Raw genomic sequence first — 19252 nt, 5'->3', positions numbered from 1 at the left:
CATTGAACTGTCAACCTATTATTATCTTTTTATTTTCTCTCCAAATCTTGAATCCAGCATCAATAAGGTACATTTGTCAGCTGGCATCAATTGCAGTTAAGATCTGATCTCTCTCTCTCACTCATGTTTTCCCTTAATATTACTAAAACAGATTTTTATTGAAAGACTGTTAATAAAAGCTATCACATATTAGCAATCATTACAATCCTCAATTATACCAAAGAAAGAAATATTTAATACACATTACTTAAAATACTGTGCAATGTTAAAGTAGATTTCAGCATTTACAATTTTACAAGTGTATATAATAGTGGTTTTGATGATCGGTTTGCGTTGAAACCAAATAACAGTATCAGTGTACCTGCAGACATACATGGAGACAGATTTAAAAGATCATCAGTCATCAATGATTAAAAGACATGAAGAAGATACAAAAATCCCTTCTGGAGGCAAAGATTTCTTTTCCAAAATTTGTTTTTGTATCTGTCAGTTTGTTACAACCCTTCTTACTTTGACAGTCTGGAAGTCATATGAAATTTGGCTTCATTACAAACTAATTTTTGTAAATTATGAATATTTTTCATTGGCTTGGCAATGTCTGATCTACTTGTCCTGCTCTCTCTCTCTCTCTCTCTCTCTCTCTCTCTCTCTCTCACAAACACATATACACACATACATGATATCTATTATCTCCCACCCATTCTTACGTACATAAACTTGACTGTGTCTTCTAAACCATTTTTTCTGACTATTTCTGGGCAAGTTTGTTTACTCTTCTCTACAAGCAAGTCTCAGTAGGTCTCCCATAATGGGTCACATCCAGTTATCAAACAGTGAAGTTGCAACAGGCTACAGTACCCTCTCCAATACATCATACTTGAATGACTTCTTTCAAACTTAACCCCTCATCAGCAGCCTTTCTATTCTCCCCAACTATGTCTGTTATAACTAAAATATCATCACAAACAGCAATATTTCAATTAAACGTTTTCAATTCATTATTAATTTCTTTCATTTTTATTTATGTCTTTACTTTTTCATTAACTTATAAGAATTTATTCCTTTTTTGTATTGTTAAATGTGAACCTCAATGCCCCAACCCTTTGAAATCATTGACAAGTTGCAGCTGGCTGACGGAGTAACTCACCCACACACAGGCCATGCTTCTGTACTCTAAATAACTGTAGACATTTACAGCCAGACAAAAGAAAATGAGCATCTGTATAGCTTTCCCTCCACTCAGTCGACCACTTCTATAGAAGACACAACACCTCAATCTTCTGCGGGGCTATATTAGATTGGTTGGGTTGCGTGCCGCATGACGTACATCCATTGTTAACAACATGATCTCATCTTCTCCGTGTCACAACAATCCCGGCAAACTCCTTCCCTACTTCAGATTCTGTCTTCCTCCGCAATTAATAGACTGGGTTATGGAAGTCACACCCTCCCTGTCCCAGTCCATTATTCAACTCCTTCACATCCATCATAAATCTTCAATTTTCAGACATTTCTCCAATCTAGAGTGAAGACATCCAATTTATTAAAAGGCTGTGGCTATCAGTCAAGGTCACTTTATATACATGAAGCTCACAAAAAAAATAACACAGCCTTTACCTCTACTCACATCAGAGCTGGTATGTGCCACGGTGAAAAAGTAAAAATCACTCTTCTAGCAACATTCACCATCACAACATATATCATGCAAATTGTATACCAGCATTGAAAATATTCTGGTCGCAGATCCACTACATTGATCCTTGTTAAAAATTATGTGCAATAATTATAAATTCATCTTCTGGCAGAATTTTTTTCAGTCCTTCTGCCATCAGGTTTGATTTAATAGTTTTGTTTTCTGCCACAAATTTAGAAATAGAATATCATCATCCATTAAGAAAAGAAAAGAAAAATACAAGTTGATTGTGTTTTAATTCCTTACCTGAAAAATTGGGACTTTTGTTAACATTAATTTGAACATTCGCGTCTCTCATTGTGAAAACTAGCACAGTAAGTGATGCTACCTCTCTCTGTATAAAAGGAAAAAAATTAAAAAAATAAGTAGAAATAACTTTCGGAAGAGAAAGACATGATTATACAGAAAAAAATTCTAAGAAGTGAAGAGAAATGATGAAGAAAAACTTCTGTAAAAATTATACAAGAAAAAAAATTTATATAAAACACTATTAGTCGGAATCAGTAATGTCCCAGATAACAAAAAGAATTGCTTTTTGTACTTCAGAAACATTAAGATCACATGACACCAGAATTTTCAAAATGGCCAAACATTGATAAAAACTGCAAAGCCCAGCCTAGCTCAGACAAAACAGTCAGAGGAATCAAGACAGAAATGCTAAAGCATTCAATATTCAAATCAGCATTTGGAGATACACTGACAGGCTTGACAGGGAGAGAGAAGAGAGAAAAAAAAAGACAGTAATGGTCTGAAGGTGTCTGAGATTACAACTGACACACATCTGTACAACATTGAGCAGACATACACACTCATACCCCAGTAGAAAAGGGCTTATAACATCTATACTGGAAGACTCTAAATTAGCCAATTTCAGCCACAATACACCGGGTTAAGAATCTGAAAAAGCGATATGACCCACGCATGAGATGAAATTGTAAGACACTGAAGTCACTTTTTATATTGGAGCTAGACGCACAGACTGAACTTAATAAGATGGCTAATATGCAATGCATACTAATTAGTTTGTAGTCCATCCCCGTCTGCGAGACATTACGTCGATTCACTTTCAGAAAATATTTCAGACAATTTTTTACACATCTTGAATTATTATTTGGATGTCAAATGTTTAACTTCACAGGGTATGACAGAGCATTTTGTGGCATGAGAAATTTATTCATGTACTCCAGCACTGATAAATCACAGTGGAGCAAAATTTTCAATTTATTTGATCCTCAGGGGACAATTTTGGTTGCTATTGTGAGGTAATATCTGTGGTTACATAACTGTTATTGATTAGACCACGCACGTTACTTATACAGCGATGAACAAAATCTCAATTTTCCCTTGGTACCGAAATTGCTTATCAAAATCCCATGTGTTTGGGAAATTTCTTGATTAACAGGAAAAAATAGCGGCACATTTGGAAGAGACAGTGGAGAAATTTCATTACTGCGCCCCCCTCATCTACTTGGATATGAATTTGGCACGGAAATTGGCGGATAAAAAATTTCACAGGAAGAAAATGATGGAAGTAATATAGCCTGACGCTAATTCCAATCAATTCTGTGAAAACAAGATAACAATAGCTGCTCTTTCAAGCTTAAAATGAAGAACCGTGGAGAGTTACAATGAATGTGCAACAGGAAGTGTCACCAAAGAAAATAATCTTAATTGAAAATCAAGATTATTATCAAGTGCTGCATACATATTCAGAGAGGAGAGAAAATTACACTCTGTTTTTGGAGAGACAAATACTGCCATGGAGAAATAAGTCATTACTGAAATTATTGTCTTTCATATCACATACTATGTATTTCATGTAGTACATGTTTGTTGAAGTGAAATTATTTTAAAAAGTTACATCATATAAGTAGATACAGCTTAGTTTCAAAGATTGGGGTAGGTAAGTAGAGCAATAACCGTACTGTCAGCATATTTAATATAAAAAATTATTTTTAGTTTGAAATCTAGAAATTGGACACAAATCACAGTTGCCAACAAAAGCCCCTGCACATATGCTGTGAAGTGATAAGAATATCAACAGTATTGTTGTAGTCTGCACAGATCTGATTTGGACTTTCGACTAATTGTGAAAATTGCAGTGGAAATTTATTCTAATACACTGAACTTGTAATTAAAAAGACTGATAACAATATGAAGATGCAGGGGTAAGGTCACTGTTTGTTTATTTTAGCAGCGAAAACCAACAAACTTCTGATATCTGTGAAAGTTATCAAAACTGTGGCACATTGAAATGTTTACATAACATAGCTGAATTATAAACAAAGCACTTGGCAGGACATTTTCTTTAGTTCTCAACACAGAATTATGTAACATGAAAAATTATTCTACAAAACTTTTGACAATGATATAACAGGATGATATGGTGAAGTTAATGAACTGGTAGCGAAAGTGGCAAAAGATTTAACAACAAACCTTGAACATGACATTCTTGAGTGAAACTGCCGAGCTGAGTTGTCTATACCCAATCACAATGCAGAATGGAGGAAAAAAACCTGAACAAAAGGAAATAATTCAGTTGAGGAAAGAAAGGAGTGTGGGTCGGAAACAGCTGCTGCCTGGAGATAATTGGCTAGGAGGTAAAATGAGGTGCTAATTACTGTTGTTGAGTAAACTTTAATGTTTACATAACAAACTGTGATTAAACTCCAGTGATGAAAACTGACAGGTCCAGTGTTGTTTAGTGAGCTGGGTTCAATGTGTACAGGGGATTGCCCACCATGTGATCTCAAATACCATTAACTTTTAAATCGCCCTTAACAATAGCATTCATGGCCACCCAGACAAATATATACAGACAGTGTGCGTCTATGAAGCTCTCCACCACACAGCAATACTCTAGAAATTATTCCTTATTTTGTTTTCAGAGGAAGAGAAGAATATATTTGGGCAATGTAAGAACTATGCATATAACTGACAATCAATGGGAGATTTTCAGTCTGTTGAGATTTACTGGGAAATATTTTACAAGCTTTGGAAACATTTTACCTGTTGAGATATTATTTCAAGTACATCCACCTAACCACAGGAAAGGGGCTATTTCGCACTGTATCATGGTAAACTCTCAGAAACATATGATTTTCTGACTTTATCTTTAATGTACATTTCAAAGTTTTCAGATATGAAAAAACATTAGTAAGGAAATTCCACCAAGAAAGTAGCAAAGCATGTAATTTATGTTTAACAATTTCAAATCATAAACTTGTCTAAAAGGATGATTACAATGATTATTGTCTTCTAAAATCAATTTTACTTTTTCCCCCTTTTTCCATAATACCACTGTAAAACACCCATTTCCTGAATTTATTCGTTGCCATGACAGCCAAATTGATTGCATACCTATCATTTTGAAAAAAAAACACACAACAGAAGCAGCTGAAGTTTTATGGTTACGATGATGACATCCCGTCCATACTTGAACTTCAAAATGAATTAAGAAATTAAATTACAAACCAAAACAAACACCAGAATAATGGAAGTAAACAATGAAACTAAGACACATGATTCTATGTAGCTTATAAGACACTCCACAGTTGATCCCTTTGCTCAAACAAAACCAGTCCATAAAAGTTCAAACTCTTTTATTACAGTAATCAGTGTGCTCCATTAGACCCATTCACAATGTTCTATTCAGCTATTGTTCTAAGTTTTCAATAGGAATTATTGTTCGCTGAAAATCAGTGTGACTCGCCCATTGACAAAGCCACTCTTGCATCAATGGATACTATATTGTATTTTTTCCACTGCTACTATATTCAGACAGCAAAATGAACAAAAAAAAACTTGGAGTTAATATTTGGGGTTTTTTTAAAGCCAGCAGCAAAGACAATTATCTATGATACATTTTGAAATTAAGTCCTATGAATGTGTGTATCCGTGTATTAAAAAGACATCACACAAGACTTATACCCTTGATAAGCAGGATTCTATGATATATGCTCAGATGATTGGCAGGTGAATTAACCAATCACAGACCAGTTTCTGCCTTGCTTCTCTCTTCCTGCCAATATCATGGAATGTGTATCAAGTTTCTGCCATAAAAATGTAACCTAGATAAATTTTAATTGTCTGATCCTTCGAGAATTGCTAAAACAAATCTTTTTATCTTATCATTGCTTGTCTTGAGATGTCTGTAGTAGTGAGAAATTATAGAACTTTGGACGTAAATAAAACATGAGGCAACACTGCAATGAAATATTAATATGGGAAAGATCCTCATAAACAAATATATTTTTTTCTATCCATTTTTCATTGCAATACTCACGATGAACGTGTTGGTTGTGAATTTGAAGTCTGAGGAAGAATAATTATTAGTTGATGTAGTTGGCAAATACGGCAGCTCTGGTGAGATCAAACAGAAACTCAGTACAATTTCTTTCTCTGTTCTGTTTGCCGATGCATTAGCTCTAGCCAGAACTGTGATCACATTACAAATACCGCACTGTTATGCACACAATATCGGCCGTCTTTTTTGTTTTAGTTTGTGGTATAAATTTGCAAATGGAACCGTAAAGAGCAAAGAATATTGGGTTCTGCCGTTACAAGCTTTTGCATGTGAGAAACGCAATATATTTCAGAAAAAAGGCTAGTAGAAGTCTGTCAACCACTTTTTATATTTGTTGATTTTTTATCTACATGTTCAAATGGAAACTCAAAGCAAATAAATGAAGGCGTTTTCCTTGGTTCCATATTTGCTGGATCAATAAATACCAAAAACTTCTGATATGTAAATTTAAAAATAAAAACTTTATGAACAATTTATAAATTTCCTACTAAAGCAGAAAACGAACGAAAAAATAATGTGCAATACTTTAGAGAATGTTGAAAGACGCTCTGGTTTTTGCTATGAAAGACATCGTTTTTACGTCAACAGACTCCAGTATCTGTATTGTGGACCTGATTAAAATACTTTGAAATGAAGTAAAGGATTATGTATATCATGGAACGCATGGTAATGACTTTTTCATTTATGAGATCAACTGATCAATTTGTAATCCAAAAACGCTGCAGCATTTGCATTGAATACTCATAAAAACTGTTCGACTACATCAATTTTTACTTAAATTATTCCCACTTATGCTTCTACAGACTCATGCAGCAGTGTGGAGTCTTGACGCGTTTGAAAAGACTAAGAGAAACATCAACCCCCTCACCCTGAACTTGAACATCTCCAATAATAAATGACCGCGGTGAGAATTTTGAAGAGGAAATGGACAGTAATGCGCAAACCTTTCTATTTGCTTTTTGGCAAAGCACCTGTCATTACCAGATTCATTTCACATGACAAATATTCGCTTTACGACATTAAACCTTAATGACGATTCATCTTGAGAACAATGACGCATCAAAGTTTTTCAAACAAGGAAATCAGAAATGATCAAAGTCTTCTAGGTTTCTAAGGTACAAAACAGTTAGACAGTTTCACCTTAGACAAATTTGAAGGATAAGTTTTATGTGTGCGATCTGTCGCACGGTGACAAATTTCTCACCAGGTACTCTGAACTTCACGGTTACCAAACACATAGACCGTGCTTTTTTTGAGAGTTTATGACTGAACACACACTCATAAATAATCACAATTTTACTACCAAATATTATGTCCTACCCCATCAAATTTTTACGATGCAAATAAATTATAACAGTCAGATTTTTTGTCATCAAAATTCAAGCAAGCCTTTCAGGACTTTTTAAATCATTCATAACACTGTTAATGATCTGCTGCACCCGGTACATTTCCTAAAAAGGGGAGCATGATGCTGAATGTCAATTTCATTTGTCATTCAAGAATTTGCTGTGTTTACTTAAATAATACATGTTTCACACAGTCACTCAAAGCAGAATTCTTTTTCCGTAATTGATCAATATTCTGAACCCTAAAAATGCCATTCTTTTCACTCACAACTCAGAAGAGACTCTATAGCCGGTCCTCAATCATCTCCATGGTTGGCTACAATCTTCACTGAGAAGTGTCTTTCCCCCGACATAATCGAGTCATTTATTTCAGTTTGTTTTATGGGTTCATTGAGATGCCTTTTATAACAGTGCAGACTTCCTAAACTCCTCGGTGGAAATACCTGAAACATCACTTCATTCAAACAAAAAATCAAAAGAGACGTGTACAGCGTCTCGGCGGACAATTAGATCCTTCCAAATGTTCATTCAGGATGCTCGCTGATAAGTTATCCACAAGATCTTTTCCGTGAAACATGATCCAAAAAGTTGTTTTTAATAGAGTTTCAAGATGAATGTTGATTTAGATATTGGCAAATCACTCTATTATGCCAGCCGGCGCCTACTTTCGGCTCGGATTCTTCTCTTTTTTTTGCAGCTACTTAGCAACGGGAGGGGAAGGACTTGTATTCACTACATTATAAATGAATACAGATGACCAGCAGAACAAAAAACTCATGAAAAAACAAACATCATAATTCAGGGTAGTATGAAATGCTTTAAGAAAAACCCACAGTAATTACTTTGATTTATTTTGTCTCCATATTACTTAGGCCACACTAATTGGACCTCTTGTTTGACGGCACTCCGGAGCAAAGAAATGCGCCACCTCAAGGGTTTTTTTTCCAGTCTCGCATATTCGGTCAACCGTAGGAAATTTTAATTCTATTGGAATAGAGGATTTCTTATTCTGATAGTAAGTAATAAACTAAAGAAAATCCAGATGATTAGGGGCTAGAATTTAACAAGCTCCATGTTACCAAAAGCCCTCAAAGGAGAAAAGTAACAGAAAATAGGTAATTTTCTTGAGGAAATTAAAGTTAATGACATTTTCTGACGCAGAGTTCAGAGCTCTGAAAGATATCAAGAGGTGGCAGAGAAACATAGTCGGCATTTGCCTTCACCAAATTTTGTTTTTCTTTTCAATAAAATATCTGTGTTTAATGTTTGTCTCCAACAGGGCCAGTAGTTCGCTTCCATCTGTGCTGATCATTAACAGATTATCAGAAATCCACCTGTCTTCTTTTCCTCTTCCGTTCATTTCCACTCATTACTCATCGTTTCATTCATGGAAGTACGTTTCTTTGCCAACCAAACAACACCGATATCCATCCTTTCACAATACATGGGAAAAGTATCTCTATTCATGTTTTTCATTTGTCTGTCATCAAGGGTAACTCTTATCCATGAATTTGAAAATGGAAATGATCTTGCACATAAATTAATCACATATTTTGTCCTTGCTAAGATCACAGAATACAAAAATGGGTATATCAGTAATAAAAATTAGTACCGTAATAGTGTTTCATTGAAATACAACACACAGACACCAAGACTTCGGTGACTTATCTTTAAATCATAAATATTCAGAGAATTATAAATTTATCAAAAGAAATGGAAAGTTGTCCATGACAACCGATAGTTAGATCTTTGAGGTAATGACATTTCTTGGTTTTTACTTTCACTGCACCATTCGTCACAATTATTTTTTAATGTCTCGTGTCAACAAACAAATACGTGAACCGCTGAACATCAGTGGGGTTTCTCTGACCGGCTTTGTTTTTCATTAAGGCCCTGGATAAGAAAGGTTTTTAGCAGCACCATAAAATATCATTTGCCTGTTATCAAATTAAAGCTTGATAGAAAGTAGAGCTGAGATCGTATCCTGCATTTGGCTATTATTAAGTTATGACAGAGGAAGTTCATGAATTATGGGACTGAAACGATACAAAATCTCCAATGAGATATGAAGCACTAGTTCCTCCGCAGAACAAAAACTAACAAGATGACGGAGGTGAATACCAAGGTCTCTTTTCATTTTCTGCAGCTGAGCGGTAGAACCAATCCGTTTCTCAGAGAACCTATTACAATATTTGTTGTCGTCGCCTTCGGAAACAAAAGTGAACCCTGTGCTCCTACTGGTATAGAAAACCTAACTGATACACAGAAGTTGAACAAAAAGGTGTGAAAAAAAATATAAAAAAGTAAAAATGGATTAGAGAAAGGGACCTATCAGGAGTTAATCAAATCTGAGATAATGTCGTATTGGGGAAAAATCTATTCACATGTTTACACCCTGAAGTCATCTGCCAATTCTTACTTCAGAGAACTGATTTCATCCACAGTTCCACACAGTTTTGATCTCACATCATGATGATACACACCTACCTTAATTTCACTGAGTAATTTTTCCCACTTCTTTTAGATTCAGCAGGCGTGCCACCGGCAGTGAATTTAATCTGCTTTGGGTAAGAGATGGGAGGGAAATACAGTCAGTTCTGACGTTAGTTGAGATTTAATTTCAATCGAAGCTGAAGTTTGCAAAACTTGAATCTCTATAATGCCTGCATTTGATGTTATTGAATAACATGGGGGCTTGTCCCTACCTAGTCGGCTTAATGTCCTTTAATGAAGTACTTTTTCTCACTTCCAAAGAGTCAGCTGACGGGAATACAGACCAACTCTGATCCCTGCCATGTAATTTAATTCTCACTATGATTACAAGTGTGAAGACACTCAAAAATCATTTTTATTTATCCTTTTTTTTCAAAATAGACAATTAGAAAGTGAAAGATGTGTCAAAGTCAGGACTCAATACCTTAAGAAATAAGAACTTGTAACACAGCATGTTTTGTTCAAAATCACTTTTTTTACAAGGATTCATTCAACTTTCAGTAATTTGTTAACCTAAGATTTGAGCATTGGTAGGGTTCACCTTCTTTAGCAAGTTGTAAGCTGGGTGAGAAAGAAGTGTACATTTATGCAAATTTATGCAAATAAGCCAATTTTCAGACTTTTCTTTTTTCGTTTTCAACATTGCAAACAATCTAGCTTCACTTTGGTTGAGTCAAATTCTGTGAAATTTTCACTTTTCATTCTTTTAAATACTGTAAAACAAAACTACTTTGTTTGGCAATAAATTCTGACATTTTGAATAAGAGTCATTTCAATTTTGCTTATCATGAATTTTAATCTCTTTTTTTGAATGTCAGCATTTCAACCCCTGCCATTTTAAAATGAAAATACATAATGAAAAACAAAATTGTTGTTATTTTCTATATATACTCTAGTCTCAAATGAGATATTAAATTCTATAAATTAGTATCAAGTTTTTGACTTCAATTTATATCTATTATTGATACAAGGTGTTTTTAACCCAAATATATACCCCCTTCATCCTTTGAGTAAGCTAGTGACACAAAATGAAACTTTAGATTTTTGCTTTCTGAAAATATATGGTATGAGGTGGTTTCCATGTCATCTTTGATGAGAAATATTGCTTTGAAAAAAAACTGTTTCGGTCAAGTGCAGTGCCACCTTCAAGCAACAGTTTTAGATCACTGGTTCTTGCATTAGTGTTTATCTTCCTCTGAAAGTATTACATTTGAGTCAGTATGTTTTTGAAATAAAGCAGATAATAACCTGGAGCTGGTCATTTGCAGTCATAAAGTATTTTATTTCATAAAAACATTACTTGTCGCTCTTTATAAAAATTAACAGACAACGACTGTATTTGCATACCTGTTCATGATATCATAGAGTGCATAGTCACTCAAAAACCGATCATTGCCAGCTTTTTCTTCTATGACAAAATATCAAAACGTTCCATATTCTGAATTTTGAAAACAAGACCTTTAACCCTTTGAGTGCCAAAGTCAACTTTTTTTGACTTTATAGAATATGACATAGCCAGCAACTTTTTTTAGATCTAGACAAGTTTTTTCAGATTTTTTCCAAAATTTTGGTCAAAAATTGCAGTCATTGAAATATTATGTCCGTTTGGTCCAAAATTATCAAAAACTCACATTAAGATTGGTAAAATGTTACACTGAAATTTTGGTCGGAAAAATTACACCACTCAAAGGGTTACTGCAGTTTCCTGTCAATGTGAGAAATTCACGACTGAACTTTGGCTTTAATAGTTCAATAAAATGTTCAGACAACAGCACTTTTGAAAAAAATCGGTTTGGAATTCTGTTAAAGTTGGGCTGAAAATTCCCAGCTGACTATTTTAAGAATGTTCATCTATAGTGACATTTAATTTTATCACATTACACCTCATTACATATTCCCTTCTATGATATTAGTTTTACGACGGTAAATTCATGTTGGAGTTTATTACATGATGACATCAATTTCCAAAAATCATCTTGCATCAAACGTTTGCGGCGACAACGATTTCAATTTTCCACGAACACAAAAATAGAAATTGAAACCATTCATTCCACGCTTTTGACACCAGCGCCATAAATTTAAAAATGACAGAGTTTAGCCATAAATTGCCAGACCTGAACAGTTATTGCATATTTTGCCGCCAGCGGTGAGTAACATTTCACCATGGTCACCTCTGCATGTAAGCAAGCCATCATAGTAGCTACCTTTGTACTCAAAACACAAAGCACTGAATCAAAATCTCAGAATAGAAGTAATTTTAATATATCATGTCTGGGACCAAGGGTATAATTGTGCCCTATTCAACGTCCCATTTTTCACGATTTTCGTTCTTTATACATTTTTAATGAGTAAGATTTTTACATCCATCAAAGTTATTAAAGTTTGTTTCTTTCATTACTGAAATCTCCGAACAGGGAATGCTTAATTCATGTGGGGGATGCTAAGATTCTTTTTTTCATGCTGACCAGGTGACGTGGTAATGGATCTTTTTATTTCTGAGAGTCTGACAATATTTTCAACTCATACATGGGTCCTGCGAGTGATGGTGACAGCAATTAAAACACTAGGCATTGTGGTGAAAGTTTCCGCTCTGAAACAAATCACAACCCCCTCTCAGTATCCTGTAGTTTGCTGTCTAAGTGTTGGCCATCCAAACTTTTTTTACAGTTTCCCTTTTCTTTTCACATTTCTTTTGAGAAAATTCCTTAAGACTTTCTAACTTCCATCTTTTTTTGAGAATTTCAGGTATTCTTTAACATGTCTGATTTAAAGGATTTACATCAGGTGATTAAATTTTAAAGTACGTCGCAAAATATGTTTCTTAGTATGAAGAAAACTTCAAAAGAGATGTCCGTTTTACAATAGTAATCTGCAAATTTGTTTTGAGATCTGGTGCATCATAATTTACTTTTTATACAGGTGTTGTAAAATAATGTTGTTTGCTATTTAGTAATTAGCAGGGTTTGTGGTATTAATAAATGCAATGATAGCAACAGTATGGTTAAAACGTCATTGATGACAAAAATCAATACATGTAGTAGTTGTACTACTAGTCGTTATAATAACTTCAATCAGTTCAACCCGTTCAGAAGTTAAAACAATGCCTGAATGGAACTGGGCAACTTTCTTACCATATTTTTCCTTGTACCTTGATAATAAAGCCATTTAGAGTCCATTTCACACACAGAAAATAAAAAACTTTCTCTTATTCCTTCCCCTAAGATATTCTATACCATCAATTATTTTGCTGTATCACCCCCAGAATTGTATTCCTCATATTTTGTGACTTTAAAATGACTGGTAAAGTCTTAATTATGAAAATTTTCCATGCTTGAATTCTTTCAACGCAGCACAGCACACAATAAATCAAACACAATCCTTTCCCATCAAAAAAATGTTGAGGAGCAGTTTTCAGCGTGGAGGTTTCGTTATCAATCAAAACTTAGGTAACTGATATAAAATACAACATTTCATTAATGAAGTGAGATAAAATTGATGCTGCAACCGCCAAATTACTTCTTCCCCTTGGGGAAATTCTGGAATTTATGTTTCTAACACTTCTAACACGGCTATATTGATGAAATTTTTACCTGCCTTTAAACTGCAATAATTTTTAATCAACATTTATGACAGTAAAAATTTTACTTTCTGCAACCTTTCCATGTAGCTGAGAGCATCTGGGTGTTTGTGATGTTTGTCGGCCGACAGAATGCATAATCAATACCCTATTTCCTGGCAAAATCTACTTACTTTGTGGAGTAATTCAATCACAGACCTAGGCTAAATGCCGTTTTATTCCAATTCAGTATTTAACTTTCTCTGGTAATTTCATGAACGGTGGCAATTCTGAGTCAGCTGTATGGTTCCACAAAAGGTGTCCTTCCTCTCCTGAGAGTTTTTAACCCTGATGGACCGTGGTATCAATCATACATATCCCATGCATATTTGAAGAAAAAAAAAACAGTTAAGCCTGATGAAAAGAGTAGAGATATTCTATGAGAGGTATAAATGCAAGCAACTGTGGACAGTAATTTTGAACTTGAAATGGCCTTCAGTTATCTATACATGCAATCTGGCGCTTTCTTCAATTTTGCCTGAGCATCGTGGGTTTGTCATGAATGTCTACAGATCATGAAGCTGAGAATTGCATCACAAAAAACAATTGCTACAAGGAAAGCAATTACGAAGTGACCAGAGTCTGTCAGAAGCAACTCCTGGACTCACCAGGGAATTCTAAAGTACTTAACTCAATCTGGAGAGAAACTGAACATGATAATGGACCCTGGGAAAAGAGCAGAGACGAAGAAATCAAAAACCCAGATATTGGATTGATATCCCTGTGGTTTCAATAATCTAAATATGATTCCTAGCAGTACATTGACTTAAAGTTATTTTGACAGTTCCATGTTTGTACAGTTGTAGGCGACAAGCAGTATGGGTAAAACCGGTCTGAGATCCGATCCGTTGGGGAATGGTGCGCAAACAGAACCTGATCCGCAGGTCAAAATCTTCATATGACAGGCACTTTCCTTATACTTCGGGATGATCTTCAAGCAACAAATGTTTTACAGCAAGACAGCTAAAATGCAGGGAATTTTCATTTGCCACAATCAAACCACAGACACACTCACACACACTATTACCGCACACCCTGCTTAATGCAGCTACAAATTGCTGGCCTTTTTCCCTGTTCCGATCCTTCATACATAAAGTAACGAGAAATCCGCCAGAGCAGAGCGCTACCAATCCGCTGGGAAATGAAGGAAAGGATGTCCAATTCCCACTTCAAAATAGAATATAAAATGGACCCCTTGCTACTAATACTCAATAGATATTCCGTTTCCATTCCTTCCGTGGCCGTCTTTATGAATGCAGACTCCATATTATTGTATTGGGCACGGTGATTTCTCAGGAGATATTCAAACACAGAGAATGGCATACTACTTCCTGGCCATCCTCAACTCTTTTTACTTGGGGGCATCACTTTTTATACATTTAAAACCTTAGAACTGTGGACGCTTCATCTAGATTTCATTTACCACTTATCCTTTACTTTATAAATTAAGGGTCAAGATCAATCCACAAGGAGTTTGTACTTCAGCTTTCAAGACGGCCTTGATTGTTATACTCTTCTGGTAAAATCCCCCAATACAGCAATTTTTCTTGTTTTGCAAACAGATACATAGAAACTTTATAGTTAAGGGAAAACAAGGTTGATCCACAAAGATATCAAGGAAAATAACAACACAATATCTGGAATTTATATACTTCCAAGGCATGCATTCTCTCTCTCTCTCTCTCTCTCTCTCTCTCTCTCTCTCTCTCTCTCTCTCTCTCTCTCTCTCTCAACTTCAACTTCTCCACATGTATTCATATTAATTTCAAATTCAAGGCGAAACAACGAACCTTGATAATGGTTGTGACCAACTCATTGAAACAATGAATGAAAATTTATGTTGATACAGATTTCTTATCACTCAAACAAACTATTTAAAAGGAACTTTGTCCTATGTGGAACCTCTGAGGCTTGCTGAAAATTTTTTTCCAGTGCAACCTTTTCATGACAAAATATTTCGAAGAAAGGGATGCTGTACTGCTGTTAAAGAGTTTAACATCAATGATGTGGTTTTCCAAAATCTCATCCACAGGGCAGAGAAGGATATTTTTTATATTTTAATAACGACTGACTTTCCATAAAATAAATCTGCACATCATGCAGCACTCAAGCCATGAGGGCTGAAAATGAGCTAAAAACCGAAAAGCCAACTATTATTAGATCTGAAAGCAAAAAATTGCCTTTTAGTAGCAGATTGGTAAGTTCCGTGAACTGTCAATTTGCAAAGTGGGTGGATGCTTGGCAATTGGAAAGAAAAGAGCAATAATGATTTCCAGTATAGCTTGCAGTGGAAACCAAGTACTTCAATACTTTTGTTCAATTCCCTGTGTATCAAATGCCAGTAGCTCATACATTTTGTGTAAATATTCCCTGTGATCATGGTTCAAAAAGTTCTAATTCTGAACTATAGAATTATTTCTCTGATAAACCTATAGACAAATACAAATGAAGCAAAACAGCTCCGGGGTCAATGGTTGGATGTTACTTGGTGATAACCACCACAGATGAATGCTGGGATATGACTCCATATCATGGCACATGTCAAGGTGCATTCTGGGATATTTTACAGAATACCATTTAATTATCGGATTCTGGGATATAGTAGTTTGAATTTTGATTTTGAAAACTAGTGTTATAGATTAAACATGTGATAGCAAGCTTTTTGTAAACATAGAAATATCTCCCGAATAAAAAATAATCATATGGAAAGCTTATAAACCAATCCTTAAAGATTGTATCAATTACACTAGCACGTTTGTTTCAACTCATTTCCTAATCTTGTTACTCCGTCTTAGCTATATTGTATTCACTTCATACTGACAACTACAACGTCATCAATAGCATACAGTGTATCAGATCATGGAAGCTGTAGGAGGCAGCCATAGTAAGCTTTCATGTCGTGAAGAGACTTTGTCCTGTTGAAATAAACGTCTGAACTCTGACAAAAGACACAGCCACCCTGCTGTGTACATTACACGGTCTGTAAAACGCAACATTTACGGGGCCACATTGTCCTTAGCCAATTAGTCACATTTCACAGTGAAATTAACTTCTTTTTAATCTGTGTGTGTGAAATGATAGGATTTCACACAGCCATAGCTATAAGCTGCTAGACAAAAAACAGTTACAAATTAGATACATTTCCAATAGCTTTCCCATTCCAAAGTAATCGCAGTCTGTTGTGTTTGCCATGAATCTTACACTATTCAATCACGGCTGCTGATGAATAAATCAAGGTCCCATGTTAGCAAAGTTTGTATTGGTTTCCCCTGACAACTAACCCCCTCATTACATTCAACGACGTCTGATTTGACGTGGAAGAGTTTTGAAAAGCAAATTATGGTATATCTGAAATTTTGATTTACATAAAGTTAGCTAGGGTAGTCATCATAAAAATCATCAGAATGGAAAAAATCTTAGTGTTTCAAAAGCATATACTATGAAACTTGTTTATAATTTTTTTTTAAATATGTACAGGGGCATATCAAAACAAAATATTATTTATACTGGAGATTGACTTTATGGTATTGGGCTTCACTGATTGCAACAAAAATGACATAAAAACTAATTTTTGAACTGCACGTAAACTTTAAACTGCAAATCTAGCATGCTAGAAAGCATCAGTACTGGAATAATAATCTTCAGTTTATATTTAGATGTTCACCTGCAAATCCACTTTTACTTTCTAAAAATTCTTCCAAGTGTTTCACTTCTGACATATCGCAAACTGATAATTTGCTCTTTCATTTCCATATGTGAGTTTATCGATAGAAGAAATAACAATAGCCATGGGCTAGAACGGCTTGATATCAGCGATAAAGTATCTACTGACACAGGACTTTGTAAAGAATCAACATTAGATAAGACTCTGTACCCACACCCTGTCACCATGGTAACTGGATGCTGCTCCCTTGGAATCAATAATGACATTCTCTTGCCTAAGTCTTACATGTAGAGCTCATTTCAAACAAAATGACTGCAAAAAAAGTATACATCTAGGGCTAGCATGGTGCCGTTTTGGGAGCAGTGAAATAAAAGTATATGGTACCGTAAGAAATGAATCTAGAACAAATAATGTCATGAATTATATGTCTAGAGTGAGTACGGTTATGATGTATTCTGGAACTTAGAGATGCCTCGTACCTTTATGATGTCATTTCTAGAGCCTGCCAGGAAATTACACTGCATCCATCAATGAAAACTTAAATTTGGATTCAAAAGCAGCTGTTGTTGCAGGAACGATTTTTTTTAAAGATTTTAATGTCAAAAATATAATAAACTGTCAAAATTACATACACACTTAGAAGACTTTCTGCATTGTGAAAATACTTAAAATTTGTACCGGTTTACTTTTCCATAACTTTCCTACTGGTAATAAATGAAAACTATTAGGGAAAGTATGAATGAGGCATCATTGACAGACTCTGTGATTGTGAAAATTTTCCTCGATCAGAGGTTTGTAATTTATCTGGGCCTTTTCTCTTGTTTCACCTTAGAGTAAAACTGGTGGAGCTATACCACGTACTATTTCATTGTGAATGTCTCTGCTTGTTCAACCCTTTGAGGGCTGTAATTTTTCCCGCCAAAATTTTAGTTCAAAATTTTACCAATTATTGTGAAGTTTTTGTAATCATTATGACATTTTTGCACCTAATGGTTATCACTTTTTATTGGCTACAGTTTTTGATCAAAACTGAAAAAAAATCTGGAGAAAAATTTTCTGGGTTACAATATGTAAAGGTGGCAAAAATTTACTGTGGCACTATAAAGAAGCCATACAAGTACTATTTCACTGTGAGTGTCTCTGCTTGTTTAACCCTTTGAGCACCAGTCTTTTTTTTGTCACCTTTATAAAATATACAACGGTAAAATTTTTCTGATTTTTGCCAAAATTTTGGTAAAAAACTGTAGCTGATGAAATGTGATATTCATTTGGTCCAAAATTATGAAAAAACTTACACAGAAAAGTCCACAAAAATTGGTAAAATATTACATTAAAATTTTGGTGGGAAAAATTACAGCAGTAAAAGGGTTAAAGTGTTACCTAGTACCTCTGACTGACATTTACATCCACTCTACCTACATGTAGTATGCAGGGATGATGTATATGCCCTAACAAGGGTATCCATGTGCCGCAGCACAAAGTCTCTTGTAGTTTTTGATTGACAGACTTACCAGCCAATGAGAGATAAGGATGCTAATCTGATCCCCTTGAAATATGCAAATGTGAGTGTCTGAGGAGACAGGACCTTGTCTGTTTTGACGGTTGTCAGTGTGGATCCTCTAGACTGGATTAAAACGCACTGCGGGGTGAAAATTGAAAATACATCGTTAAAAAATTGGCATCCCTCTAAAATGTGTGGCTTTGTTTCATGTTTTTGCATTGTATTGGCACTTAACATTGGCTTGGCCTTATTTTTTTTATAATAGGGTTGGCCTACAACTGTGAGTGTTGAAATAACAGTGTTTTGCCAATGTCTTTCCATGGCCACCAAAGTGAAAATCAATGAAAGGTGCTGTAGATGAAAGTACCCAAACCCCCTTTCATGTAAATATTTGCCTGGTGGTGATGTGAACTAGCAGCTACGTAACTGACATAATATCTTGGGAAATGCATTGGCACTGAGTGCATCAAGTCCCCTGTATCAACAATTATGAAATTCACCAGACTTCATAAACGAGTTTGTCATTTGGCAATCTGGTACAGAAGATATGTTTAATACTATCAAGGAAGGGACTGATCATTGCGCAAATTTAAATTGGTATTGCTATCCATTCTTAAAAGGGTCAACTTTCTT

General features: G+C 35.0%; 1 long non-coding RNA gene across 2 annotated transcripts; it reads right to left on the bottom strand.

The window, feature by feature from the left end:
- Nucleotides 1–1381: 1381 nt before the first annotated feature.
- Nucleotides 1382–18759, bottom strand: LOC139138966 (uncharacterized). Of its 2 annotated transcripts, none has more exons than XR_011553698.1 (5): nt 18630–18759; nt 9833–9903; nt 4130–4209; nt 1940–2027; nt 1382–1520 (listed from the first exon to the last, which is right to left on the bottom strand). It is a non-coding gene; the product is annotated as an uncharacterized lncRNA (long non-coding RNA). The 2 variants fall into 2 exon arrangements; XR_011553699.1 differs by having other exon boundaries at nt 9833–9906; nt 18630–18753.
- Nucleotides 18760–19252: the final 493 nt, after the last annotated feature.

The sequence above is a fragment of the Ptychodera flava genome, chromosome 8 (genome assembly GCF_041260155.1).
Source record: "Ptychodera flava strain L36383 chromosome 8, AS_Pfla_20210202, whole genome shotgun sequence".
Taxonomy (NCBI): Eukaryota; Metazoa; Hemichordata; class Enteropneusta; family Ptychoderidae; genus Ptychodera; species Ptychodera flava.
Note: the sequence above shows the minus strand (reverse complement) of the source record. Positions and strands in the feature narration are given on the sequence as shown.